Raw genomic sequence first — 27,760 nt, 5'->3', positions numbered from 1 at the left:
CTATATCTATAAATAAAATTTTTATAAAATAGTAATTACTTCAACTAACATTTCCTGAATTCTTTTCTATGTGCCAGATCCTATGCAAGGTGCTATTAATATTAATTAGAACTGAGAAACTGGGAAGGTGCCTGCTTTGCCATGTCTAATACCCAGACTCAAGCTCCAGGTATACAACACAGAATACTACTACACTAAATGAAGGAAGCTTCAGTGTTACTTACCACCCCACCCCACACCCCTTTCTCTTCCTCCTTCCCCTCCCTCCCTCTCTCTCTCTCTCTCTCTCTCTCTCCATATATATATATATATATGAAAAAGCCCCTACAATGGCAAAATTCTATATAGTTAGTTCCTATAATCTTCCTATACGTAGCTGTAAGTGAACCTGCACATAATCTGTACAAGTCTTTTTTTTCTTCTTCTTCTTCTTTTGACTTCAATATCACGTTATTGAGAAGATGTTGATTTGCAGGATTTCTGTTGCCATGAGGAGGCAGTTCCACATTTCCCCAAGTCCAGTGTCAGGGCTAGTCACCTTCCACCAAACCACCATCCCATTCCACCCTAGGGACTTAGCTTTCCCAAGCTTCCCTTAGTGCTACTGCCTTCCCCCTTCTGAGTCCCCAAACTCTTCTGCAATAGACCACAGTTCATTAAGGATTCATCCTATATTGTCATTTGCTTTCTTTCTTAGATTCCAACTGTGAATGAAATCATGTGGTACTCATCTTATTTCTGGCTTATTTCATTCAACAAGATTCCCTTCAGTTCTTACATAGATGAAGGAAAGTATTCATTGACAGTGGAGTCTTCTGTGAGTAATCCTATCAGACTAAATAGATAGTGTGAAAGACTAGAATGAAATTTAGTTTGAACAGAGGGTACTCAGCAACATTTTTAGAGAAAAATTCTAACAAAAAAAAAAAAAGCTTCCAATAGTCTGGGAGATGGCACAGAATTTACACTACAGATTTTCAGGCTTGAGACTCAAAGGGCCTAGGTTGAACCATAGGCACCACCATAAGCCAAAGCTGAGCTGTGCCGGGGGTGGGGGGGAGGATAAAATAAAACAAAGCAAAACAAACACAAACCACCTTCTTGATAAGATGTTTAGTTACACTAACATACACATCTTGGTAGTAGTCATTAAAATGTAATTCTATCTAGATTTGATTGTTAAACATGACTCCCAACTAGAATCCAAGTGCTCAGATTATGTTGAGACCACATTTTGCTTTAGCTGTTGGAAAATACTTAAGCAATAAGAGGTAGTGTCACCATCAAACACCTCTGCAATTTTAAAAATATACACCACTGCACTTCCATTAAAGTGACATATCCTGACAGGATCTCTTGCAGAATTCTGGAGTCCTCTGTGCTAGTGACAAGCAAAGACTTTTTATTAAAGTAAGATCTTTGATTGAAGAAACAGCAACACTTAAGCTGAATATGTATAAGGTTCTTAATATTTTGCTTTCTTCTAAAACTTGAAAAACTAATAATAACATACTCAGTAATTGATACAAAGATATCAACACATGAATATTTAGCTAGTTCCTTTGTGCTATTGAAAAGCCTGTAGTTGAATTTCTTTATTAGCAGTCAAATGCTTTTGAATGATGGTTTACAGACACCACACAAGGTACAGTAATCCATGCAAATAAATAATCTGTTAAATGTAAACAATGTAAGACATAAGCACCATATCTAGTACAACGTGAAGCTTTGTGCTAAAAAAAAAAGTCAAAAATTTCTGACCTCAAATATAAAGTAGTCATTTCACCAACAAAATGGGTTTATTTGGAACCACCAACAAAAAGGCAATTGGGGAAATGCAATCAGTCTTAGGACCAGACACACTGTGATTCCCTAGAGCAAAAATCAGAAGCCTCTCATATAGCTTTTTCTCTGGCAAATGAGGTAAGTCCTCCTTCCTGTGGGGGTGGGGAAGCAATATCACTTCCCATTGGAAATGCAAGGCAAGTTGAGACTTCATTGCTAACTGCATCTTCATGAGAACTCGCCTCTAACCTCTGAATAAATAGGATTTACTCGCCTCCTTTAAATAGGATTTCCAGGATCCAGGAGATAGCATACCCAGTAAAGCATGACTATTACAGTGTTCAAGGACCAGGGTTCAAGCCCCCAGTACCCACCTGCAGTAGGGGAAGCTTCATGAGCTATGAGTCAGTGCTGCAGGTGTCTCTCTCCGTCTTTATCACCCCTTCCCTTTCAATTTCTGTCTTTGTTTAAAATAAATTTATTTAAAAATAGGATACCTGTTTATCACTTTTTCACAAAAGGATACCAAATATTGGGTCAATTATTGAAAGCTAAAAAGAAAACTCCTTTGGGAGACTAAATGTTTGTGGCAACACAATGACTGGTCAACCCCACATCAACGTGTTTAAACCAGTCTTTCTGTGCACACCCAAAGCAGACCTAATACAAAATCTCTCATAAGAGAAATTTCATGTTTCTGAAAGCATGAATGCGTTCTCATTTCTTTTTTCACCTTCCCATGCCTTTCATAAGTTCTTCCAGTAGGTTAATCATTAATTAATATTTAACGAGGCTTTTCCCCAGTGCTATAACCCTTCTGCTACTCTAGCCTTCAGGCAGTACAAGAACTCCTCTCCATTTAAGAAACTCTGGCACTTACTATAGATAACTTTCTCTAAAGAAGTTCACAGTAGTTGATGAAGTGAAGGTTCCTATACAAACTATTCAACTTCTTAGATCGCTCTTAGCATTTTTCCCCTAGTGTACACACAGAAAAAGGGGTACAATTGAAGCAATTTTTGGTTCTTAAAACGTTTCCAAACACACATTAACAGAATAAAATGGTTATGACTGGAACAGGAATAGATTTAGATTTTTTTTTTCTTCTAAGGCTGTTGCAGAAGCCAATCTCTTGCCCTGATTTTGGAGAATTCCTCACTGATAATGAGCAGTTTTGGGCCCTGATAAGGAGGGGGAAACTTCTGCATGTATTAATGGAAAAGGTCAGCTATCGCAGGGAGGTAATGTGGTGGGCAATCAATAAAAAGGTACTCTGGGAAGCGGGAACACACTTTCAAGTTTCCTCTGGCGAAAAGAGACTAATGAGAATTATCATCCCTGTTCAGCCACTGAATAGAACCACATTACTTCCATAATCCCTTCCCACCTCCACCTTTCACCCTTTCCCCCCCCCATGAATAAACATCAAACAAGTGATTTTGGTCAACAATTAAGTTGACAATGAGCCCAAAACAGGGGCTCCCCTTTCTCTGCATATTCTGCTTCTGCGGTTTCCCTTCGTCTTTGTGCAGAATCTGGGCTGTCGGGAGCTTTACTATTTTTACTATTAGTTATGTCCCTTCCTGTGCCAAGATTCTTCTAGGGGAGTGACAGTACTCTTGAAAGACTTAAACCGGGACTTGGTGACGTTCAAACTCTCATTCCCGACATTTTCGTATATTCCACAAAATGTTATCATCTAGTCCCGGTCAGGCACTATAGATTTCCATTATTTTCCAAGACAGACCGACACAGGCAGACAGACAGACAGACTAGCAGGCAGGCAGGCAGGCAGGCAGGCAGACGGAGGCAAGCGCGGGGATCTCCAAATCTTGCTGCAAAGTCCCCATCTCTCTAAGGCGCCCATCCCAGTGCCTAACCTCCCAGCTCCCCACCCAGTTGATCCATTTGATGTGACAGGCTCATGGCCCAATCCCCTTCTAGGTTCCCAGGCCGACTGTCTGCACCACTGGAGCCAATGGCGGCGGCCGGGGGGGGGGGGGGGGCGGAGGGGACGGGCTGGAGGGGAGGGAGCGCTGGCTTTAGAACCACAGCCGCAAAGATTCAGAGGCAGAAGTTGTCTGAGTGCGTCAGCTGGAGACTGTCGGGGCAGATCGGGTACTCTGCGACTTTACGTAAGTGCTTTTTGTTGGTGTTGGCCAGCACGAAGGGGAAGCGGGCTCCCTAGGCGTGGGCACAAGTGGGTCCAGGGGAGCGCATCTCCCGGGTCTTAGCCACCAGGGCGTGAGAGTCTGGGGCTGAGAGGAGAACATTTCACAGAAGAAAGCTGGAGAAATTTCAGTCGCAGTTTTCACGCATCTAGATGGTTATTCACTTCTAGGGTGAGTGGGAATGGCAGTGTTACCACCCCTCAGCAATCTGCACCGGGCCGCAAACACTTATTTATTTTTAAGTATCGAGGTAGTGTTTTCTCGCCAGTTGCTGCTAACTTGTTGCCAGCGTTGGGTTGGAGAACTTACCGGCAGCTTTTGCCCTTGTCCCCCTTTCGTGGCGGCGGCCCCAAGCGAGGACCCTAAGCGCCCAACTTCTCTGTGTAGTCTTCCTCCAGCTACTGCCACCCCCAAACACCCTCCCCCCCCCCCCCCCGCTATGGGCGCAGGAAATCCCGGAGCCGGCAGCCAGCGACGCCTCCAGCCCCCGCTGTCCCGCCCTGGTTGACCTCGCGGGTTCAGCGGGCTCCCGGACTCTGGGGAGGTGCTTTGGCCCAGGGAAGAAACTAGGCTCCAGCTGCCTGCCTTCTGCCTACTTTCCTTGCCCTGAGCCCGAGCGCGGACCACACCGTGTCTTCCTATGAGTAAGCACTTTTTTGCCAGTATCTCTGCACCCTCAGGATATAGCACCTTTGCGGTCTCTCCAGTCCCTGGGTCTTCCTCCCCTTCTCTTCACCCCCCCCCCCCCCACCTCACCTCCACGCTGCCTGACTGCTCTCTTCTTGACTCTCCTGGCTCAGCTGCTCCTAACCCGCAGCCCGGACCTCTCCAGGCTCCCTGGGAGACTGAGCTGCTGGGAGGGTGAGTGTGTGTGTGTTTTGGTGGACTTGAGGGACTAGGGGGTTGTGGGTGGGGCTGAGTGGGGGATATGGTTATATCCTCGTCCCCACCGCAGCTGCACTTGCTAGGAGTTTACTTTTCTCTCCCCATGGTACTTAAGTGCTCTAATGAGGCGGGGGGGGGGGGGGCTCTGACCACCCCCAACGTGGCTCCTCGCCAGTCCCAAAGTTGCCGCCACTGGTGCTGCTACTTCTTTTGCTGCTACTCGGGTATGCAGGCGGCTCACACAGCCAGTTTCTAGGGCAAGAGATGTTCCCCTCCTGGAAAGTGGGCTGGGGTGGGAGCTGTCTGATTTCTTCCCCTACACTGTGCCCCTAGCCCTTCACCTGATCCGCACAACATTCCACCTGGTGCGGGAGGTCTTCTGCAAAGCTCATTAGTCGGACTAAACTCACCATTTAAGATCACTTGGGGTGCTGGGGGGTGCCTGGTCCATTGTTACAACCGGTGGGGGTTGGGTGGGGGAAAAGGGTTTTTTTTTGGGGGGGGGTTTGCCTCACCAGTAGGTAGAAAACTAAAAGGTGAACCTAAAAACGAAGAGAAAAGCGCTTAACTCCACTTTGTTAAAAGATGTGATCCTGTATTTGGGAGAATAAACTTGATCCTTGAGATGCAGTTTACTCGGAATTCCAATTAAGTCCCTCACAAGCCAATTGGCATCACGTGCCCCCCCCCCCCCCGCAGTCTCTGCTTGGGGTTAATGGTCACATGATTCCTTTTGACTTTAAAATTGAAATAGAATGACTGGAACCCATATTCCAAAAACGCGAGAAAAAGAGGGGTTTTGTGTGAGCTAGTTTATACTCAAAGGTATTCAGATTTGGATGGGGGGAGAATCAGAAAGGGAATTTGGTGCTCCGATTTTATCTGAATTAAAAACTGAAGTTGTTTTTAAAATAAGGGCATGCAATATTTGTGCTGAGACAAACATCTTCCATGTGATTTTGGCTTCTCTAGCTTACTGATTATTTTCTAGAGAAAGAATACCTCTGAAGCTATCTTCCATAAGATAGTATTTGGAAAAAAAAAAAAAAAAAGAAAGAAAGAAAGAAAGACTTCTCATATTCTTGTATGTGGCCTAAATTCTACTTAAACTGTCCTCTATATTAAGCATCTTCTTGAAGGAGGTGGATCATCTCGACTAAAATTAACAATCAGTTATCTGTGGTCTGGAATTCATTGGATCATAAATTTGGGACAAGACAGTGACAAAAGGGAAGTGACTTGAATTTTGTCTTTCTCTACTTTGATAGAACACTGAGAGGACACTGAAATGACTCCCCCATTGACCAATATAAGTTCATGTGGTCCAAGTGAAGGGTGTTATTGGCAAGCCCTGACACTTTTGTTAATTCAGATTATATGTTACAAAGTATAAAGATAGCTCATGACTAGCGGAGGTCAGGAGTGTAAAAGCTTTTACATATTTACAAAAATGAATTCTGTCATACATATTCATCCTTGAAAACAACTAGGGCAGCCATCTAAAAATGAAACTGGGTATTTAAGAGATCAAGGCTTTGTAGGCTCTAGCCAAAAAAAGAAAAAAAATCTTTGTCTCCTACAGCAAACTCTAAATGACTTGAGTCCTCCATTTTCATGCTATGCATGAGATTCTGAGCTTTAAAACTACAACTCAAGGCTACCTTTATGGCATGGATTAGCTGCAAGTGAATTTAAGCTGCACCTGTGTTATTTGACTTAGTTACATTTGTAGATAGACACCCCACCAAGGGAAGTGATTGAATGCCTAATATTCAATTTAAAAAAGAAGAAGAAGAAGAAAAGAAAGAGTACATATAGTAATCCAACTGGGCTAAAGTGGTAGGGAGACAAACTCTTTTTGAAATGTTATTTATGTCAAAACAGGCTCACAGCCCACATTTCTTTGGAATGCACACTCATTTAAAACCACTAACTTCAGCTTTTACTGGAATGGTGTAGAAAACCCTTATTTTTTATTATAATTAAGAAGTTAGGAGTCCAGTGCTTAACAAACTTTCTTCACCAGTGGTTAAGCAGTGTAGTCTGATGTCATTATTTAGGGTTCCATGCAAAATGTGTCTAGGCTTATGGTTTTTGAGGTAGAATGCTTAGTTATAACTAGTGAATGATGTTTTCATTGAGATTAAATCTTTTCTAGAAATGCTAACATGCACATTAGACTTGACCAAGACTATTTATATTGGCAGAGTGTCAGTATCCAGGGCATATAGGAAACTAAATGAAATCTTGATCCAAGGCTAACAATGTTACTGAATAGAAAGGTTGGCTTTGGCCATGGTGCTTGAGCACTGGAGTGACTTTTTTTTTTTTAGCGAAATTTATAGAGAAAAGGAATAAATTCCACTCACCATTCTATATTATGTTTTAGGCAATGTTTCTATTGCTTCTCCAAGAAAATTACCGATAGTATTCTTAGCAAATATAAATTCATGGAATTGCTTTTGTGTTCGATGTAGGATAATCTATACAGTATCATATGTATATATACATTCATTTTTGCTTTTTAGTACAGACTCCAAAAGTAACTAGTATAAAATTGATAGTGAAGATATATCAGTACATGAAACCTTGGGTATGTTTTTAGAATCATCTCTTGCTTGCTCATATGACAGTTTTACATTTGGTAAAAAGTAATCCAGAAGACAGAAAGCTTGATCTGTGAAAATAATAAAATTCTATTTAGAAGACAACAGCTCAATCCAATCATCTTTTGAGTCTGTAAAGTTATTCAACAGTCATTTACCATGCATATTCAATGTGTTGGCAGTTTCAGAAGCTTTTTGGATACATTATATCCTTGGAAGCCTTTTCAGGTACCATTGGTCATGACTAACTAGTTCTTAGCTATAATGGAGCTTTGATTAAAATAGCTTAAAAATATGCAAAGCTGTGTAACTCTGAAATGTCAGTCTGAGCAGAGGTTCTGACATACTCAGGTTGTGGAAATGAGGTAGTTTGAAAAAATGAAGTTTAACTTGATGATGACTATGATATGAAACTGTATGTACCCTATATTAAATCACTAAAAAAGAATCAAGTTTAACAATACCAAATTTGGGGGCCAGGAGATAGCATAATGGTTGAAAAAGTCTTTCATATCTGCGAATCCAAGGCCCCAAGTTCAATCCCAACACCACCATAAGTCAGAGCTTCACAGTGCTCTGTAACACAGCGGGTCAAGCTCAGGTGGCTCAAAGCACAAGGACCAGAGTAAGAATCCGGGTTCGAGCCCTGGCTCCCCATCTGCAGGGGACTGTCTTCACAAGCGGTGAAGCAGGTCTGCAGGTGTCTTTCTCTTCCCCTCTCTGGCTTCTCCTCCTCTCTCCATTTCTCTCTGTTCTATCCAACAACGATGACAACAACAATAATAATAACTACAACAATAAAAAACAACAAGGGCAACAAAAGGGTATAAATAAAAATTAAAAAAAATAAAAAAAGAAGAAATAAATGCAACTAACAAATTAGCTTTAAACTAAACACATAAATGATAAATGTTAGTGAGTGTAAACCATTTGGGGATAAGAAGCATTGTGCTTGCCACAATCAAACTACCAGTTTTATATTGTGAGAAAGTTTAACAATTTAGAAGTATGTTTGATGGAAAGAGGTAATGATTCTTGAGAAAGGCGGTGAGATGGATTCCCGAGTCTTTTAAGTTCTCTACCGTTTGGATAGATAAGCCATCTTAAATAAACCCTGGAAATTCTCTGTGTTCATATTTGGATTTTACTTTATTTGGAGGTCATCTGTTTCCACTCTGTATTTCACAGGCATGCTGAAAGGATAATTGAGCTATGCAAGCCGTGCTTCTTAGGCAGACAGGTGCCATGTAAATGCAAAGTACTGTAGTAGTAAATCACAGAAGCCACTCGGGCTTTAAGAAGAGTTTACAAAAATTGGAATAGTCTCATATTTTAAGTTTTGCCACTTTTTTTAACTCTATAAATGTACTCTAGCCATCCAATTTCAAGAGCGACGTAGAAATAAAGCCAGATATATTGTAACGGCAAACTTAAGAAGAAAGTTACTAAGGGAGGACAACCTTAGATAAGGTCATGACAGAGGTAAGTTGTGCATTTAAATGGTATGTCCCTATGAACAGAAAAGGTGCAAAGTTAATGTTGGTTTTTATTTATTTATTTATTTACTTATTTATTTTAAAAGCAGGTTGAACTGGAAGATAGATGTATTGTGGGTCAGTTTCATCCTCCCCCCCTCAAAACTATAAAATCAACTTTAATTTTCATTATAATCTTTCCAATTATATGATGGTTCTTAACCTGTCATACTTTGACTTACGTACTTTCATTGTGTTGTTCAGACTATATTTTAGAATGATTTTTACCATATCCTTTGTAAAGTCAAAAGTACTTAAACAAGTTGGAAGCTGTGTGTTGCAGGCCTTTTGAAATGATCTGGTCTCATAGGACTAGTGCTAAAGACTATGGTGTGTTTTTTGTTGTTGTTGTTGTTGTTTCCTTTTTACCATTGGGTATTATAAAATTCAGTAACAAAGCATTTTTGGTAATCTTTTTTTTTCCCAAAGATTGATTGTTATTATTTAAATCATATGAGAGGGTGAGTTTCACGTGAGCAGAGATGAGAGGTCAGAGTACCATTTTAAGTACATGTAGAGCGGAGGGGAGCTTCAGGCCCTGTGCTCCACCTGTAGAGCTATTTCCTTGGGTGCCATTTTTTGAAATTTTATGACTCATTCATTCATTGAAAAGTCAGCTTTGATTCCATACACACACACACACACACACACACACACACACACACACACACACGATAAATATAAAGATTTTACAATGAAATAAAATCTGTGGTGATAGTTTAATGTAATATAACAGCATGGAATGGAATATTCAGCTTACTGCAGTCTACATTATATGCTTTAATTACATAGCATCACTCTTAAGGTTGATGTTCTGTTGTTAATAGTAATAGTGGATAATCTGGCTTTTGTAGCCTTCTTTTTTCTTTCTTCCCACAGAGTTATTGCTGGGGCTTGGTGCCTGAAGAACTCTACCATTCCTGCTGGCTATTTTTTTTTATTCTTTTTGATTTTCATAGACATTTTAAAGTAATTGTTATTTAGTAGTAAGTTTTATAATTTTTGCTTTAAAGTTGCTAGTGTCCCCCATTTTTGCCATATCATTGTTCTTTTATTCTGTGATTTGTACTTTAGCTCAATGACAGTTACCATTACAGATTCTTTTTTTTTCCAGCAGTAAGAATGATAGAAAAGAGTCTGTTGGACATATACTATTCCTATAAAAGTCAAAAGTACATTATTTAGTTAGCCAAGAAAAAGGTCTTGATAGGATACACACGTACAATATGTTTTAATCACTTTAAATTAAAAACTACAAAGTTATTTTAAATATTTTAAGAGAAAAACATAAGATGGTTTATAAAGAAGAAAATAAAAATGACTCAATATGTACTAACTGTTCACTGTTTTATCTATCTCATATGCAGAAAGATATTTTTAAATTGAGATCATACTGCATTGTACAGACTCAAATGATGTTGATTTGTTAGATGCCATTTTGTCATAACATTGATGAGGGAAAAATTGATTTTGCATATTTTCCTGTCAGCTTGGGTTTTCTTTATGACATATGGTTTCTTCCCACATCCAGAAACATTAAATTGAATTATGTGACTTGTGATATGAATAAATGCATATGAATTATTGCTTAGTACTGGATATGTTGGGATCTTTATTTAGAAGTTTAATGGTACCTTTGTGACCAAAAGTATATCATAGAAACTACCTTTGTATCAATTTGCCTATAGTCACATTGATACAGCTTTGCTTAGACCACAATTTCCAAGAACCTATGGATGCCCTTAAGTGAGGAACTACTATATCAGTACCCCATTCTCTCTACTTTCTCTCCATCCTGTGTGTGTGTGTGTGTGCGCGCGCATCCTGTGCATGTGTGTATGTGTATACTGTTTTTATTGATTTATTGCATAGAGACAAATAACTGAGAGGGGAGGGAGAGATACAGAAGGAGAGGGGAGGACAGATTGTATAATGGTTATGCAAAGAAACTCACGCCTAAAGCTCCAAAGTCCCAGGTTCAGTCCCCTGCACCACCATAAACCAGAGTTGAGCAGTGCCCTGGTTTAAAGAAAAAAAAGATATTTAATGGTCTGGGAGGTGGCACAGTGGATAAAGAATTAGACTCTCAAAGCATGACATCCTGAGTTCAGTGTCTGGCAGCACATGAACCACAGTGATGTCTGGTTCTTTCTCTCGCCTTTCTCATAAATAAATAAATAAATAAATAAATAAATAAATAAATAAATAAATAAATAAAATCTTGAGAGAGAGATATCTGCAGCATTGCTTCACCCATTGTGAAGCTTCCCCTCTGCAGGTGGGAGTCAGGGGTTTGAATCCAGGTCCTTGTAACATGAACTAGGTGTGCGACCAGCTAGCCCCCTTCACCGTGTTTTCATAATCAGATATTTTTTGGAGAAAAAATTTTAAAACTGCATTATTATATCCTGTAGAATAGATATCTCATAATCTCTTTCACTGATTCCATATTGTGGGATGCTTATTTTGTTTCCATCTTATACATCATAAATATTCATGAGTAAAAGCCATTTTGAGACACGGGTTATATCTTTGAGAAAATAATCAGAAGCGAAATGTGAAATTGCAACAATTTTTTTTAAGTGAGTTGCTTTGGCAATCCCTGAAATTGAAACATTCACTTAAGGAAAAAAAATAGAGCCTTGATTTTAGACATTGACTCAACAAAAAAGGAAGCTATTCTTTATATAGCATATGTGATGTGACTCTAAACTGGAGTTAGTTTAGGTAAAGTATATGTCCTGGAAATATTTTTGGTTTCCTCTGATCTAGTTAGCAGGTGCAAAGCAGGATAAAGTAGAATCCTGTGGGGATATACAATCATAGGAAGTTCTATTTTTGAAACGGAACTGTTGGGGGGGGCAGGGGAGACAAGTTTGGTGTTTTTTTTTTTTGCCTCCAGGGTTATTGTTGGGGCTCAGTGCCTGCACTACGAGTCCACTGCTCTTAGAGGCTATTTTTTCCCATTTGTTGCCCTTGTTTTTTTTTTAAATCATTGTTGTGGTTATTATTATTGTTGTTATGGTGTCATTATTGTTGGATAGGACAGAGAGAAATCTAGAGAAGACAGAGAGGGAGAAAGATAGACATCTGCAGACCTGCTTCACTGCTTGTGAAGTGAACCCCTGCAGGTGGGAAGCCAGGGGCTCAAACCAGGATCCTTATGTTGGTCCTTGTTCTTAGTGCCATGTGCGCTTAACCCTCTGTGCTACCACCTGACCCCCACAAATTTGTTTTTTAAGTAATGTTTAGATTTCAGATTGTGGATGCTGTAAAACTCATGTGTTCAGCCTTTATTTGTAACCATAAACCTTTAGTAGTTAAAAAAAAAAAAACCTCTTAATCTCAAAGTCAGATAATGACAATGTTTGCTGGCAGGCTTTTTAACCTTAGGTTTTGATCTTTTAAATCCCTTTCACATCACTTAAGAAACCCAAAGTTCTATATTTCATCCAAGTTGTTTAAAGAATATAACAACTAGAGATTCAGTAGTGGTAAAACTTTGATAGCATCTAACTTTGTGCCTGGCTATATTTTTATCTGTCGATCTATATATTTTGACAGTGAGGTAGAGAGAAGAGGAGTAAAGAAGGAAAAACTGGAACATTTCTCTGGCATATGCCATGCAGAATTTGAATTTGAGACCCCTTAAGAACCAAACCTGTCTCCCTGCCCCACCCCCATTAACAGTTCCTTTTCTGGCAGACCAGAAAGATACTTCAACTAGGAAGGCTCCTATTCCACCCAGATTGGAGCCTGGGGGTAGTTTTTGATGTTTTGTTGTTTTCCCCCTCTCCCTCTGCTCTGTCTCTGTTTCTTTCTGTCTGAATAAATCAACCTGGAGGTTTGAAACTCTGGCAATGGCAAAAATAGATACAACAAATTTTACACACTAGCTATAGTAGTTGCTCAATAAATGTTTTACTTACAGGTCAGTTAATAATGCTTTAAACGATTTTTGCCATATATTTATATTAACCAATTTTCAAGCCTAGTTGAAAACTTCATCAATTATCATTACCTTTTAGTAAATGAGATCATTTTTTTGGCTTTATTTAATGACACTCTGGAAATATTCTGTATTGTGAAAGTGGAGAATTTAATTTATCAGCATTCCAGTTTGAAGAAGCTTTTTGGTTTGCTTAGAAAAGAATCATGTCTGCCATTTAACTTGTCATTTTTATGAGGATACAACACTGTATAATGAGCTTGCTTTCAAAGGAAAATTGTAAGGATGACTTTTAGTAGATTACAGACACCATTATAAACTCATTGCTATAAACAAATATAGGTTAGATTCAGGGCCAGGGGGTTAAGCACACCTGGTTAAGTGCTCACATTACAAATAACGTTAGATCAAGGTGAATACTAATAGATAATGTTGATTTGGGAGGGAGATTTCAATTTCTTTTTTCAATTTCTTTTCTTTTCTATAATAGCAGAAAGTATAGAAATAGCTTAATATGCAAGGAAAAGCAAAGAGATACTAGACCAGTAAGTTTCCAAGATGATATGTAGCCTTTAGAAATGTGAGAATTCAAAACATAATGTTATTGAATTCATGAAGGCCATTATTTCTTCTAGTGGAAATTTTCAAGAGCAAAGCCCAGGAAATGAAGAGGAACATTGACATATTCAACAAATATTTTGAGCTGTGTGTGAGTCTAGTTTAAAGCTACAGTTGCATCATTTCTGCAAGTGGCTATCAATAATTGAAATTTTATATTTTGTATTATGATGATCAAAATGCAAAGACAGACAAATTTGTCACTGATTAGAGACAACAAAAAATGTTTATACATCTACAAGTTGAAAATTATAAGCCAACCCACTGGGACTGGGTAGATAGCTCAGCCTTAAAGCACATACCTTGAGGTTTTACCCGAGGCCTCAGGTTTAATCTTTGGCACTGCCATAGGCTAGACCTGAGTGATCCTCTAATCTCTCATTTGTTCTCTCTCTCAAGAAAAAAGCAAACACATTTTTTAAAATAATAAAATTGTAAGTTCACCTATATATTGTGCCTTATCCTAAATTAGACCGTTCTAGCATCTGTTGGTCTTCTGAAAAAAAAAAAGCAAACTAGAATATATTTTATATACTAGCAGTAGAGGGAAAATGTACCTAACTACAGAATATTTTTTTTTTAATATTTTTATTTTATTTATTTATTCCCTTTTGTTGCCCTTGTTGTTTTATTGTTGTAGTTATTATTGTTGTTGTCATCGTTGTTGGATAGCACAGAGAGAAACGGAGAGAGGAGGGGAAGATAGAGAGGGGGAGAGAAAGATAGACACCTGCAGACCTGCTTCACCGCCTGTGAAGCGACTCCCCTGCAGGTGGGGAGCCGGGGTTCGAACCGGGATCCTTATGCTGGTCCTTGTGCTTTGCGCCACCTGCGCTTAACCCGCTGCGCTACAGCCCGACTCCCACTACAGAATATTTGTGTGAAGATGAAGATATGGTTGACATATTCAAATTAAATAACTTGTTAAATGTGAGTATTGTAGAAAAAAAAAAAAAAGGTCTGTCATGCCTGAGGCTCCGAAGTTCCAGGTTCAGTCCCCCGCACCACCATAAGCAAGAGCTGAGCAGTGCTCTGGTGTTCCTGTCTCTCTCTCTGCATCTCTCTCAAAAATAAAATAAAATAAGAATATTTTTTTAAAGTCTATAGGCCATTTATGAATAAATGTAACTGAGGAAAACTTTGAATTGTACACAAAGTTCTCAAATATATGTTGAGACAGTACAAACTATAGATGGAATAATATTGATAGCTTGCCAAGGATGATAACATGGACAATGCCTTTGTTGTTTCAACTTTCAACTGAAAAAAAAAAGTTAAATAAAGACTGTTGAGTGTTAATGAAAGAGAAAAGAAAAGAAAGAAAAAAATGTGGATAAGAAACTCAGTCTACTGAAAGAGGAAAACAAAAAGTAATACAATACTGTATTTCATAAAAATCTAAAAATAATCTGACATGTAGTTAATGTACTTAAATAAGGCCTTTTCTCAACATAAAATGATTTCTAAATTTAAATCTGTGTGAAAAAAGACATTCATTTTTAACCCAATATAACCAAACTGAAACTTAAGTACAAAACAAATGTAAACATTGTTATTTCTTTGCAATAATTATTGCATCCTTAAAAAAAGTGCCCACTGTTTTACATAAATAGAACATTACTCAGCCTATAAATGAAGGTCAGTAGACACCAATGTCTTGAAATAAAATAGCCCTTTGGCAAGAAAATGAGCCATACCTCATTTAGTTTTTACAAAAATAAAATTCTTTCCAGCTTTACTAAATTGTAGATGGTATGCATAGCATGTCCTTCTGCAATAAAGCTGTGACAGTATACTTGTATGCAGACGTCCTAAAAAACACTTACTATTACTTGCACATGTGGCCCTCATATTTTCTGTATACTAAATTTTATCTGACTTAAGAATAACCAGAAGTAGCTATACAGGTACAGTAGCTTTGATTTCTTGCCTTGAAGTTTTTGATTGCCACAGACTTTAAAAAGAGCAAGGGGTAAGGGAAGGGTGGAGAAAGCTTTGAGGTCCTGGTGCATGATTGTGGGAAAAGACCTACGTTGAGGTAAAAGTGTTATTGTCGACACCTATCATAGGGAGATGAGGGATTGTACCCATGTGTCAACAATTGTAATGTAAAATATTAAGCCCTCAATGAAATGATTACAACTTTTTGAAAGAGGAAAAAAAAAAATCCTCTGGATCCCAAATCTGATCTTTGTTTCATTTTGGTGTGAGAAGGTCAGATGCATGTACTATGTCTGGATATACTGTCTACTGTATATGGTTTTCTTCAAAGACAGCCCTAAATTCCTTCCTTGTCCCATGGGAAAGCTACTTCTGGTGAAAAAGAAAAATGAAACTTTTCATGATATATTTCCTGTTTTTCTATGCAAAAATGAGTCATGACTTCTGGAAAATATATATATATATATAATTTACAAGATTATAAGATAATAAGGGTGTAATTCTGCATCTCCAAAGTTCTGGGCTGCTACCTCTCACCCCCAGCAATAACCACCATAGCTTGCCCAAGGTTTTAGATATGAGTTGACTAATTTTTTTTTCAAGTTCATATGTTTCGTGCAGTAGTTAGCTTTCACTGATAAACTCACTTCACTAAACAAAATCACCTCCAGTTCCATCCATCTTGTCACAAAGGATGCAGTATCATCTTTTTAAATTGCTGAGTAGTACTCCACTGAGTATACGTCCCATACTTTCTTTATCCAGTCATCAGTTGACAGGCTTTTAGGTTGTTTATATATTTGTCTATTTTGATTAGTGAACGGTTCCCAGGATTGAACCTGGAAACTCAGGAACCTCAGTCATGAAAGCTGTGTTGCATAACCATTATGTTATCTCCTTGGTTTCTTTTTATGACTGAACAACCTGTTGTATGGATCTACCACATTTTACTTACCCATTCATCTGTTGTTCATCTGCATTTAAATTTTAGTTTTGGTGCTGCTAAGCAAAATGGGATATGTTAATATTGAATGTCTTCTCATGAGCCTGCTAATGAGTTAGAGTTGCTGCTGACAAGACAAATTCATCATCGATTAGCTGTTCATGTAAATCCTTGCTTAGTTTAACTCTGACCAGTACTGATTTTGACAGCAAAATAAAGACAACTTTTTGTGTCTTGAGGCTTACTATACTTAGATATTTTCAGATATGCTTTTCAAGTATAAAATATAGTCACAGAACAATATTCATGTCTGTTTCCACTCTAAATAATATTAGCACTTGATAGTTGAAGAAGAGTTTAATATCTTACATTTAGGAAATGTGTTAAATTTGAGGGTCTCTTTTTGACTATTTGGTGGTTAATATAATAATGAGGAATCTTAAAAAAAAAACTCACCTTCAGTTTCTAGATCAGATTTTAATACCCATCTGCATGGCATCAAGTCAAAACTGATCATATGAATAGACCCTCTGTGTCAATAGTAAGTTATGCCAATACTATTTTGGCAATACCAGTAGGAATAATGTTTCAAATAGGAAATGGAATGCTTGCAAGTTGATTTTTTTCTCATCTTTTTTCTGAATATATTTTTAATTTTTTAATCATTTTATTGGCGTGGGGTTAATGGTTTATAGTGCAGCTGTTGATATGTAGGTATAATCTCTTATCCCCCCTCAAGATGTCTGTATAATACTCTTACCCCCAATTTAGGTCCTTTTCTACCATGATGCACCCAGTAGCCTCTCTACTCCCTCCTGAGAGTCTTTTGATTTGGTTCATCTTTTCTCTCTCTTCCTTCCTTCCTTTCTTTCTTTCTTTCTTTCTTTCTTTCTTTCTTTCTTTCTTTCTTTCTTTCTTTCTTTTTTTGCCTCTGGGGTTATTGCTGGGGCTCAGTGCCTGCACCATGAATCCACTGCTCCTAGAGACCATTTTTTCCCCTTTTGTTGCCCTTGTTATCATATTTGTGGTTATTATTATTGTAGTTCTTGTTGCTGTTGTTGGATAGGACAGAGAGAAATCGAGAGAGGAGAGAAAGACAGACACCTGCAGACCTGCTCCACCGCCTGTGAAACGACTCCCCTGCAGGTGGGGTACTGGGGGCTCAAACCGGGATCCTTACGCCAGTCCTTGTGCTTCGTGCCACATGCACTTAACCCACTGCGCTACTGCCCGACACCCTTATTTTTTTAATCTATTAACATACTACACTGTGTATTTAACTCGGAACAAAAATTTTAATTGAACTTTTTACTTAGTTTTAATAGATATATACTTGTAAGAGGTGACACAGGGACTCTGTGTACCCTTTACCCACTTCCCCCCCCAGTGGTAACTTCCTGTAAGACTTCACAAAATTCTAGTACAGTGGAATAGAACATTATCAAAATCACAGTGCTATTGATATTGGTGCAGTTATGGCATAGAACAGTTCGTCACTATGAATTACTTTTATTAGCAACATGCATCTCCTACCTCTACCCTTGAAGCCACTATTTCTTCTTCATTTCTATAATTTAGACTTTTCAAATGTTACATACATTGAAATAATAAAAGTATGTAGTATTTGGCGGTTGACTTTTTCATTCAGTATAATTTTCTAATTTTCATGCCTTCCTTATATCACTAGTAATACTAGTTTATTTAGCCATTCACCTATTGAGGGACATTTGGGACATTACCAGCTTTGTCTGTTACAAATAAAGATACTTTAACACATGTACCAGAGTGATGTCTGGTTATTTCTCTTTCTCTATCTCTCTATCTCTCTCTCTCATTAGTAAATAGATATATTTAAAAAAAAATAGAACATATAATGATGTTTCAAAATTCAACATTAAAATAACAATTATAAAACAGACAAAAGTCATGAACATCTATTTCAGCAAAATAGGTAAAAGTAAGATGTTCACCAACATTAATCATTGGGAAATTAAAAAATGAAACCAAGATTATGCTATATATCCATCAGCAGAATGACTAAATTAAGAAAGTGACAACACTTAATTCTGCAAAGATAAGGAAAAAGTGTACATTGCCAGTAGGAGCATAAAGTGGTAGAAAAATACCTCTCATGTTTGAGAGGCTAATGCTTTATCCACTGTGCTACCTTCCAGACCATGATATATTCTATATAATAACCCCTTTTCAGATACGTGGTATTCAGCTATTTCTCCTACTTTGTAGCATGTTTTTCTATCCTATTTACAAAGACTTTCAAAGATGGGTCCGCGCAGTGGTGCACCTGGTTGTGTGAACATATTACAATGCACAAGGACCCAGGTTCAAGACCCTGCTCCTCCCCCACACCTGCAGGGGGAAGCTTCACAAGTGATAAAGCAGTACTGCAGGTGTCTGTGATCTCTCTATTTCTCCCTTCCCTCTCAATTTCTGTCTCTAACCATTAATATTTTTGAAAGTCTTTCATAGAACAAAAGTGCTTATTGAAATGAGGCCAGATGTATCAATATTTTTGTTTACAGGTTATCTTTTTTCCTTTTTGAATCATGTTCAGTACTGCTTTACTAAATCTGCTTCAGAAGAACGCAGATGTGTTTTTTCTATGTTTTTAATAATCTTTTTCTTGAATTATATTTCTTTTTATGCATTGAATGTTAACTCCTTATCAGATAGTTAATTTGCAACTACTTTCTCTCATTCAGTAGGTTACCTTTTCACTTTGGTAATGGATGCTCAGCTTTTGAAACTCATAAAAGTTTCAATTGTTGACTTTTGCTTTTATTTGTTTTACCTTTAGTGTCAGCTTCATATAGACATCAAAAAGACCCATGCCATGTAGTTCATAGTCTCAATTTTCTTCTACAAATGTTATGTTTTTAGATCTCATGTTCAAGTCATTACTGCATTTTAACTTAATTTTTGTGGAAAAATAAGTAAATAAATAAATTTTTGTGTATGCTGTAAAATAGTGGCCCAGGTTCACGGTATTTAATGTGGTCATCCAGTATTTTTTTTTTTAGTTTTTTATTTAAGAAAGGATTAGTGAACAAAAGCATAAGGTAGGAGGGGTACAACTCCACACAATTCCCAACACCCAATCCCCATAACCTACCCCCTCCCATGGTAGCTTTCCCATTCTCTATCCCTCTGGGAGCATGGACCCAGGGTCATTGAGGGTTGCAGAAGGTAGAAGGTCTGGCTTCTGTAATTGCTTCCCCGCTGAACATGGGCGTTGACTGTTCGGTCCATACCCCCAGTCTGCCTCTCTCTTTCCCTAGTAGGGTGTGACTCTGGGGAAGCTGAGCTCCAGGACACATTGGTGGGGTCTTCAATCCAGGGAAGCCTAGCCAGCATCCTGGTGGCATCTGGAACCTGGTGATTGAAAAGAGAGTTAACATATGAAGCCAAACAATTTGTTGAGCAATCATGGATCCCAAGCTTGGAATAGTGGAGAGGAAGTGTTAGGGAGGTACTCACTGCAAACTCTAGTGTAGTCCTGCTTTCAGGTATATATTTTATAGTTTATGGATACGTGTGCACATAAGCTCTCTCTCACAGAAACTGGTGTATATCTAGGTTATGGGACTTTGTTAGAAAGTGAACTACCTGAGATGAAATTAGAGTGTACTATTAAAGGAAAGGTCTCACCCGAGTAATGAAGCTGAAGGGTTGTCATTCCACACGTGAAGTCTCTGGATACATTCTGAGGTAAAGCATGTTGTAGCAATCGTTGCTTTGGTTAGGTTGTAATCGGCAGATGCAATGTTATTTGGTTTGGATTGGGAGATGCATACGGGAAATTATTTAATGTGGTCATCCAGTATTTCCAATATCATTTATTGAGAAGACTGTCCTTTCTTTGTTTCATGTTCCTGAATTCTTTGCTGTAAATTAATCGATCATATATGCTTGGGTTTAATTCTAGGTACTCTGTTCTGTTCCACTGATCTGTGTCTAGTTTATTGCCATGTAGGTTTTATTTCTACAACTTCATAACATGGTTTGAAACCAAGTAAGGTAGCGCCTCCAACTTTGTTCTTCTTTCTCAAACTTGCTTTAACAATTGTAGGTTCTTGTGAGCCCCACACACATTTTAGGGTAGTATCGCCTAGTTCTCTGAAATTTTTCACTGGGGCTGTTTTGGTAAGTGTTGCATTGTATATGTAGATTTGTTTGCAGTAGTTTGCACATTTTAACAATATTAAAGCTCCCACCTGTGAGCTTGCAATAGTTTTTCATTTATTTGTATTTCAATTCCTTTTCTTAATGTCAATTTCAGTGTGCAGGTCTTATGCTTCCTTGGTGTGATTTATTTCTAGGCATTTCACTATTTTGGAGGGGGCACTAAAAATTAGATTTTTTTTCTTTACTGTTGTTTTTTAAATTTCCACTAGGGCTATTGCTGAGGTTCAGCACCTGCACAATTATTCTAGTGCTCCTGATGACCTTTTTTTTTTTCCTGTTATTTGATAGGGCAGAGAGAAATTGAAAGGGGACAGGGCGGTATAGAGGGAGAGGAAAGAGAGACATCTACAACACTGATTCACCTCTGTAAAGTTTACCCCCTGCAAGTGGAGACTGGGAGCTTGAGCCTGGATCCTTGTGCGTGGTAACATATGCACTCAACTGTATATCACTGCCAGCCCTGAGATTATTTTATTAATCTAATTTTTAATGATGTTATTAGTGTATAGATGCCAAACTAATTATTTGTACAGTATATGGATTTTTTTTTTACCTGTAACTTTTCTGAATACCTTTATTCTAACAGGGTTTTTTATAGGGGGGAGTGGAGTCCTTAGGGACTTCTGTGTAATACAATGTCACCAGCACATAGTGATAGTTTTATACTTTTCAGAATAGTTTCTTTTTATTTTTCTTTTTGCTCATCAGACTGTTTGCCTAGAACTTTCAATACTATGTGAAATGAAAGTAGTGAGAGTTGACATCTATGTGATATCAGTAGAGGAAAAGCTTTTAGCTTTTTATCGAGTATGATGTTAGCTGTGGTCTTGTCACCTAGGCCTTTATTATGTTGAAATGTATTCCCTCTAAACCTACGTTGTTACGTTGTTAACAGTTTTTGTGATATTTGAGTATTGAATATTGTCAGATATTTTTTGTGTATCTGCTGAGATAATTATATTACTTTATTCTTTACTTTGTTAATGTTGATTGATTCACAGATGTTGAACAGAGGCCTTGGTGTACCCCATAATAAATCCGATCATATCATGGCACATAATCCTTTCAATTTGTTGCTGAGTTCATTTTGCCACCATTTTGCTGAAGTGCTTTGTATCTGTTTATCAGGGATGCTAGCCTATAATTGGAACTTTCTTTTGGCATTACTGTCTAGTTGTAGGTAACAGGGTAATACTGGCCTGGAAAATGGATTGGGAAACATCCTGTCTTCTGTTCTTTTGAAGAATTTGGAGATTGGTATTAATTCTTCTTTGAATGGTAGAATTTATAAATGAAGGTATTAGACTTTCATTGGGTGGTTTCTGATAACAAATCTCCAGATTTCTATTTCTTTGTGAGTGGGTCTTGGTATGTGATAACTTTCTAGGAATTTAATTCATTTATTCTGGGTTGTCAGACTTATTAACATATAATTGTTCATAGTAGACTCTATAAAGTCACCCCTTCTCCAAAGGAATGACACAGTCTCGATTTATATATATGTATATGTATATATATATATATATATATATATATAATTTTACAGTTAATGGTATGTTTATTACTTAAACTTTTCTAAAGAGTTTTTTTTTTCTAGAATTTTTTCAAGCTACTTGTTATATATTTTTTCGTTATTTTTTAATTTAAACTTTATTTTATATAACAGATATTGAGATGGAGGGGAGATAGAAAACGAGAGAGAGCCCAAGAACCAGCGTAGGAATCCCAGTTCGAGCCCCCGGCTCCCCACCTGCAAGGGAGTCGCTTCACAGGCGGTGAAGCAGGTCTGCAAGTGTCTGTCTTTCTCTCCCCCTCTCTGTCTTCCCCTCCTCCATTTCTCTCTGTCCTATCCAACGACAACAACAACAATCATAATAACGATGATAAAAAAAAAAAAAGGGCAACAAAAGGGAAAAAAATGGTCTCAAGGAGCAGTGGATTCGTGGTGCAGGCACCGAGCCCCGGCAATAACCCTGGAAGCGAAAGAAAGAAGGAAGGGAGGAAGGGAGGAAGGGAGGAAGGGAAAGGAAGAAAGAAAAAGAAAACGAGAGATAGAGAAACACCTGCAGCCTTGCTTCACCACTCATGAAGTTTCCCCCTGCAGAATGGGACCAGGGGCTTGAACACAGGTCCTTGTGCACTGTACTTAACCAGATGTGGCCACCGCCTGTCCCCTAGATTTTTACTTTATAAGACTTTTAAACCCATTTGTTCTGCCTTCTGCAAAGTACAGTTTCGTCTTACGTTGTCTCAAATGGGCTTCACAGAAGAGTAAAATAGAATATGCCATGGAAGCATTGGGACTTCATTTTGGAGATTTACTGGTATTTGGTATGCATTTTTTATACTTATTTTCCCTTTTGTTGCCCTTGTGTTTTTTTATTGTTGTTGTAATTATAATTGTTGTTATTGATGCCATCGTTGTTAGATAGGACAGAGAAAGATAGACACCTGCAGACCTGCTTTACTGCCTGTGAAGCGACTCCCCTGCAGGTGGGGAGCCAGGGGATAGAACCGCAATTCTTGTGCCTGTTCTTGCGCTTTGCAGCATGTGCAGCCACGTGCGCTTAACCCGCTGCACTATGGCCCGACTCCCTGGGATATATTTTTTACTCATAAAGAGTTTTACTTTATTTTCTAAAGATTTATTCATTAATGAGAGAGAGAATCAGAGCAGCACTCTGACACATGTGACATCAGGGATCAAACTCAGCATCTCATGTTTGAAAGTCCAACACTTTATGATTTTTAAATTGTTATTATTTATTTTTGTTTACCAGAGCACTGCTCACCTCTGGCTTATGTTGATGTGGGGGATTGAACCTGGGACTTCGGAGCTTTAGGCAGGAGAGTCTCTTTACATAACCACTATGCTATCTACCCCTGGGAGAGTCTAACTCTATCTACTGTGCCACCTTCTCAGCCTCTTCATGAATAATTCTTTAAAGATTTATTTGTATATTTGAGAGATGGATAAATGAGAGAGGTAGACCAGAGCTGGAGATCAAAACCTGGGTCTCATGCATGAAGGTTCTATGTTCTACCCACTGAGCTACTTCCCTGATTGCACAAGATAAAACCTTAAAAATTACTGGGGGTCGGGAGTCGGGGCAGTAGTGTATCGGGTTAAGCGCACATGGTGCATGAATCTCAAGCATCCATTTTTCTCTCCTCCTCTCTGTCTTCCCCATCCTCTCAATTTCTCCCTGTCTTATCCAACAATAACAGTAACAAGAACAACAAGGGTGACAAAATGGAAAAAAATAGCCTCCAGTAGCAGTGGCTTACAGAACCCTAGCAATAACCTTAGAGGCAAAAAAAAATAAATAAATAACAAAACAATCAGGTAAACCTCTTTATCTAAAAAAGACATTCAGAAACTTACTATAGCATTTGGTATAAAACTAAGAGAAGGAGACTATTAAACTAATTAGAACTGACAAACTGAAGAAAAAAGTCATCTTGTTGATTTGGGGTGAGCAAAAAGTGAATGGGATCATATTTCCATTTTCATAATGTGTTTTCAACATAAAGCTTTCCTACTTGTCTTTCTGCTTGATAATTCAAGGTGGGAGGCACCCCCAAAACTTTGGGCTCTTCTTTCCTATCCTGTGTTTATTCTAGATGCTTTTCAGTACTTTAATAAATTTTCTTCATGGTAGTATATAATATGAATATGACATTAAATGGTTAGATTTAGAAAGCAAAAACTTGGAAATCACAGTCTAATTATACTACCATAAATATAAGAATTACTTCCCAATCATGAAAAAAATATAATTTAAGTAAGTATGCAATATAATCCTGTTTATCATAAACATATATTCAATTTTCTTCATATGTTCTCTGAACTTCTGGCAGCTAGTCCAGTTAGACTTAAGTGCCCAATCTTTAAAGCTGTAAGTTGAGAGCCAGTGAGCCTTTCAGTTTACTTACTAAAAACATCTCTACTAATGACTAAAATTTTGAGGTAACAGTTTATAGAGAATTACAAACTGGGAGATGGAAAAAGTGACTGTTGCCTGAATGACATTTGCTAACAATATGACTCTTAGCAAGTGAAGACTAAAGATACTGTTTGATTAGGGAAAGATTGACTGTAATGAAACCTTATAGCTATACCAGGTATTAAACTGCTAAATAAAATACTAAGCAGCTAACACTGATCAGTTACAGTCTAGTCTCTATAAATCTGACTTAGCACAGTGTTATGTTTAAGGATTCAGTGCCACTGTCAAGGAAATCCAATTGGGGCACTGCATCAAAAATGACACAAAATTTATGAGGCATCTTTCATATATTTGAATAGTAAGGGCGTATAAAACTTAGAGACCATGCTATTTTTGCAACAGATCTTAAGAATAAATCTACATTGTGTTCAGGATTCTGTGCTGGGCCAAATTTAACAATGACCATTATGTGTAGAAAATAGTACCCATTGTTGTGGATTGAAATTCTCTGGAGATCAAACAGTTTTTAATTAAGCTAATAAAACTTTAATGGCAATATAACCAAAGAAATGAACATAATCAGAAAAGAAGAAAGCTGAAGTCAGTGTGGTTGTAGAAATATACCTGGTATAGGAACTGTAAGTTTTGTAAGGCTAGGAGATTGTTTACTACTACTAGTACTACTATTTCTTCCAGGGTTATTGTAGTAGTAGTGTTAACATGAAGAAGCAAGTAGTAGCAGTAGTAGTAGGAATAATAATAATAATAAATCATGTGTTTTGAAATATTTTTTTTTTGCTTGGAAGAATTAGACTGACAGAATACTTGGTAATTCTTGAAGTAAATATTAGCAATCTTGGGGATCTCTCATTGAGCAATTAAATAAAGTTTTCCTCTGGGAGCAGGGTTTCACAATAACATTAGAAGTAAAAAATATTTCACATAGACTTATCTGAACCTCTTCATGGGTGCACTTAACACTTTGAAGTGATGGCAACATCTGGTAACAAGTAGAAACCAGCATCTTCTAAACTATGGCTTCATGTTACCACTTCATAGAAATTAGTCATTTGGAAGGTGTTTATGTGTCTTCCTAAGTACTGACAAGGTTAATCTTGGTTCTAGGGCCTACAGGCAGGAAACGCTAAAGGGCTCTTTCTTTGTGAGGTCAAAAAGTAATCATTTTAAAAATTAAGATAGCTAAAGTAGAGGTATCTTGACAACTATTACAAGATTTTTTCTTGTTATAGGTGGCAGGTGTAAACACAAATTCAATAAAACTCCAAGTTTATACTTTTCACCATATTTCTTTCCTTTGTAACGTACTTATTTTCTAAAAGTGGGGGACTAAAAATAATATTTAAATGCTAAATACTGATCATGATGTTGGTGCTACTGGAAAGATTGTAAACTACCTACCATTTGTCTGGACTGCATAGTAGCTCTTATTAGTCATTCTGTTTTATACTGCTGTACAGTGAGGCAAGACGCATTCTCTGCTTATTAATTGGATTTGCACTGAAAGTGCTGAAAGTTAGCTCTTACTTATGTAACAGACAACTATAGAATATGACAGTGAGATCAGTTGTTTAAGATGCTTTGTCATTGTCATATATTCATTTAGCTGATAGTTATTGGTTGCTTCCTGTGTGCCAGACACTGTTTCAGATACTTGAGATAGGTTGAACAAGGCAGACAAAAAGACATCTTAATATTTTTATTTATTTTTTTTATTTGAGAGAGAGAGAAAGAGAAAGAGAAATCACAGCACTGAAAGTACCTTCAATGAGCAGTGAGACCAGGCTCTAACCTGGCAAAACCAGCACAATATCCAAGTGAGCTATTTTGCTAGTCCTTCATTTCATTTTTCACTTATCAGTAGTATGATTGGATCAGCTGAATAACTGAAGAATGACACTAGTTTAAATTGGGGGTTTATTCTTAATGATGGACTTGATTTGTATGGAGGAGAAGTGAAAGGATGTAGCAACTGTGGAATTAATGTTAAAATATGACATTTGTTGGGAGTCAGGCAGTAGCACAGCAGGTTAAGCGCAGGTGGCGCAAAGCACAAGTACCAGTGTAAGGATCCTGATTCGAGCCCCCGGCTCCCCACTTGCAGGGGAGTCACTTCACAAGCGGTGAAGCAGATCTGCAGGTGTCTATCTTTCTTTCCCTCTCTGTCTTCCTCTCTTCTCTCCATTTCTCTCTGTCCTATCCAACAACAACGACATCATAACAACAACAATAATAAATACAACAATAAAACAACAAGGGCAACAAAAGGGAATAAATATTATATATATAAAACATTTGTAAATGTTGTGTTCTTTATAGAATGGTAAGTATCTTAAGTGCTTGCCATGGAAAACGAATGTAGCGTTGCTAAAAGTTATTTTTGCCTATGTGAGTAGTACAAGAGCTGACTCAAAGGACATGACATGATGGTTCCTGTCCTAAAGTGAAATAAGACGATGGGCTGTGGTGGAAAAATGATGTGGTCATGCCCATATTTGTTCACATCTCTTATTCATTTCCTTTTATAGAGGAAAACCAAAGAGAGCCTTTTTTAAAAGTTTCCTTTAGTATTTTCTTTTTATGCCATTTTCAGATACTCCAAAAGGCAAATTTCCTAAATCTTAGGAGTTTTTGATATCTACTGCAGTGTCTTTTATATAGTGAATGCATACTCAGCATTTATCCGTTAAATTAATACAAGCAAGGAATTTTATTTTTGTTTTATCAACTCCTTAATAATTTATTAATACATACATGAAAGTTAAAATTTATTTTCTGTGGTAAGAGTCTGAAAGGAAAGAACAGAATGAACTATCCAGCTTTAACAACGATTAATATTTGATGTTCTAATTTTATTTTTTCCTTTGCTATTTATTGTTTAAACTCAACTTTTAAAATATTTCCCATATTACTTCACCAATAATTACTATAGTGAACTTCATTTTTTAACAGTTTGAAATAGCAATAGTTTCTGCATGTCATTTATTCCATTTTCCAAGCCATTTCCATTTTAGTTTATGTTGGAGAAAGAAATGGTTTGGCAGAAGAAAAATATTTGGTACATAAGTAGCTTTCTAACAAATACACTGTAATTCTTTCAAATTATTTATTTATTTATTTATTTAAACCAGACTACTGTTCAGCTCTGGTTTATGG

At 37.6% G+C, this 27,760-nt stretch overlaps 1 protein-coding gene across 3 annotated transcripts in view; it reads left to right on the top strand.

The window, feature by feature from the left end:
• Window positions 1-3,781: 3,781 nt before the first annotated feature.
• Window positions 3,782-27,760, top strand: part of PLS3 (plastin 3) — a 105,728-nt gene continuing 81,749 nt past the window's right edge. Inside the window, exon 1 of one of the 3 annotated variants that reach the window (XM_060182804.1) lies at window positions 3,782-3,920. The gene's annotated coding sequence lies outside the window, so the exon portion shown is untranslated. Of the gene's footprint in view, window positions 3,921-4,103; window positions 4,128-4,481; window positions 4,601-27,760 lie in introns of those variants that run through there. The other 2 variants (XM_060182808.1, XM_060182806.1) reach the window with 2 other exon arrangements.

Source organism: Erinaceus europaeus, chromosome X, assembly GCF_950295315.1.
Source record: "Erinaceus europaeus chromosome X, mEriEur2.1, whole genome shotgun sequence".
NCBI classification, from domain to species: domain Eukaryota; kingdom Metazoa; phylum Chordata; class Mammalia; order Eulipotyphla; family Erinaceidae; genus Erinaceus; species Erinaceus europaeus.
The sequence above is the reverse complement of the archived record's forward strand: the minus strand, read 5'-3'. Positions and strand labels throughout refer to the sequence as shown.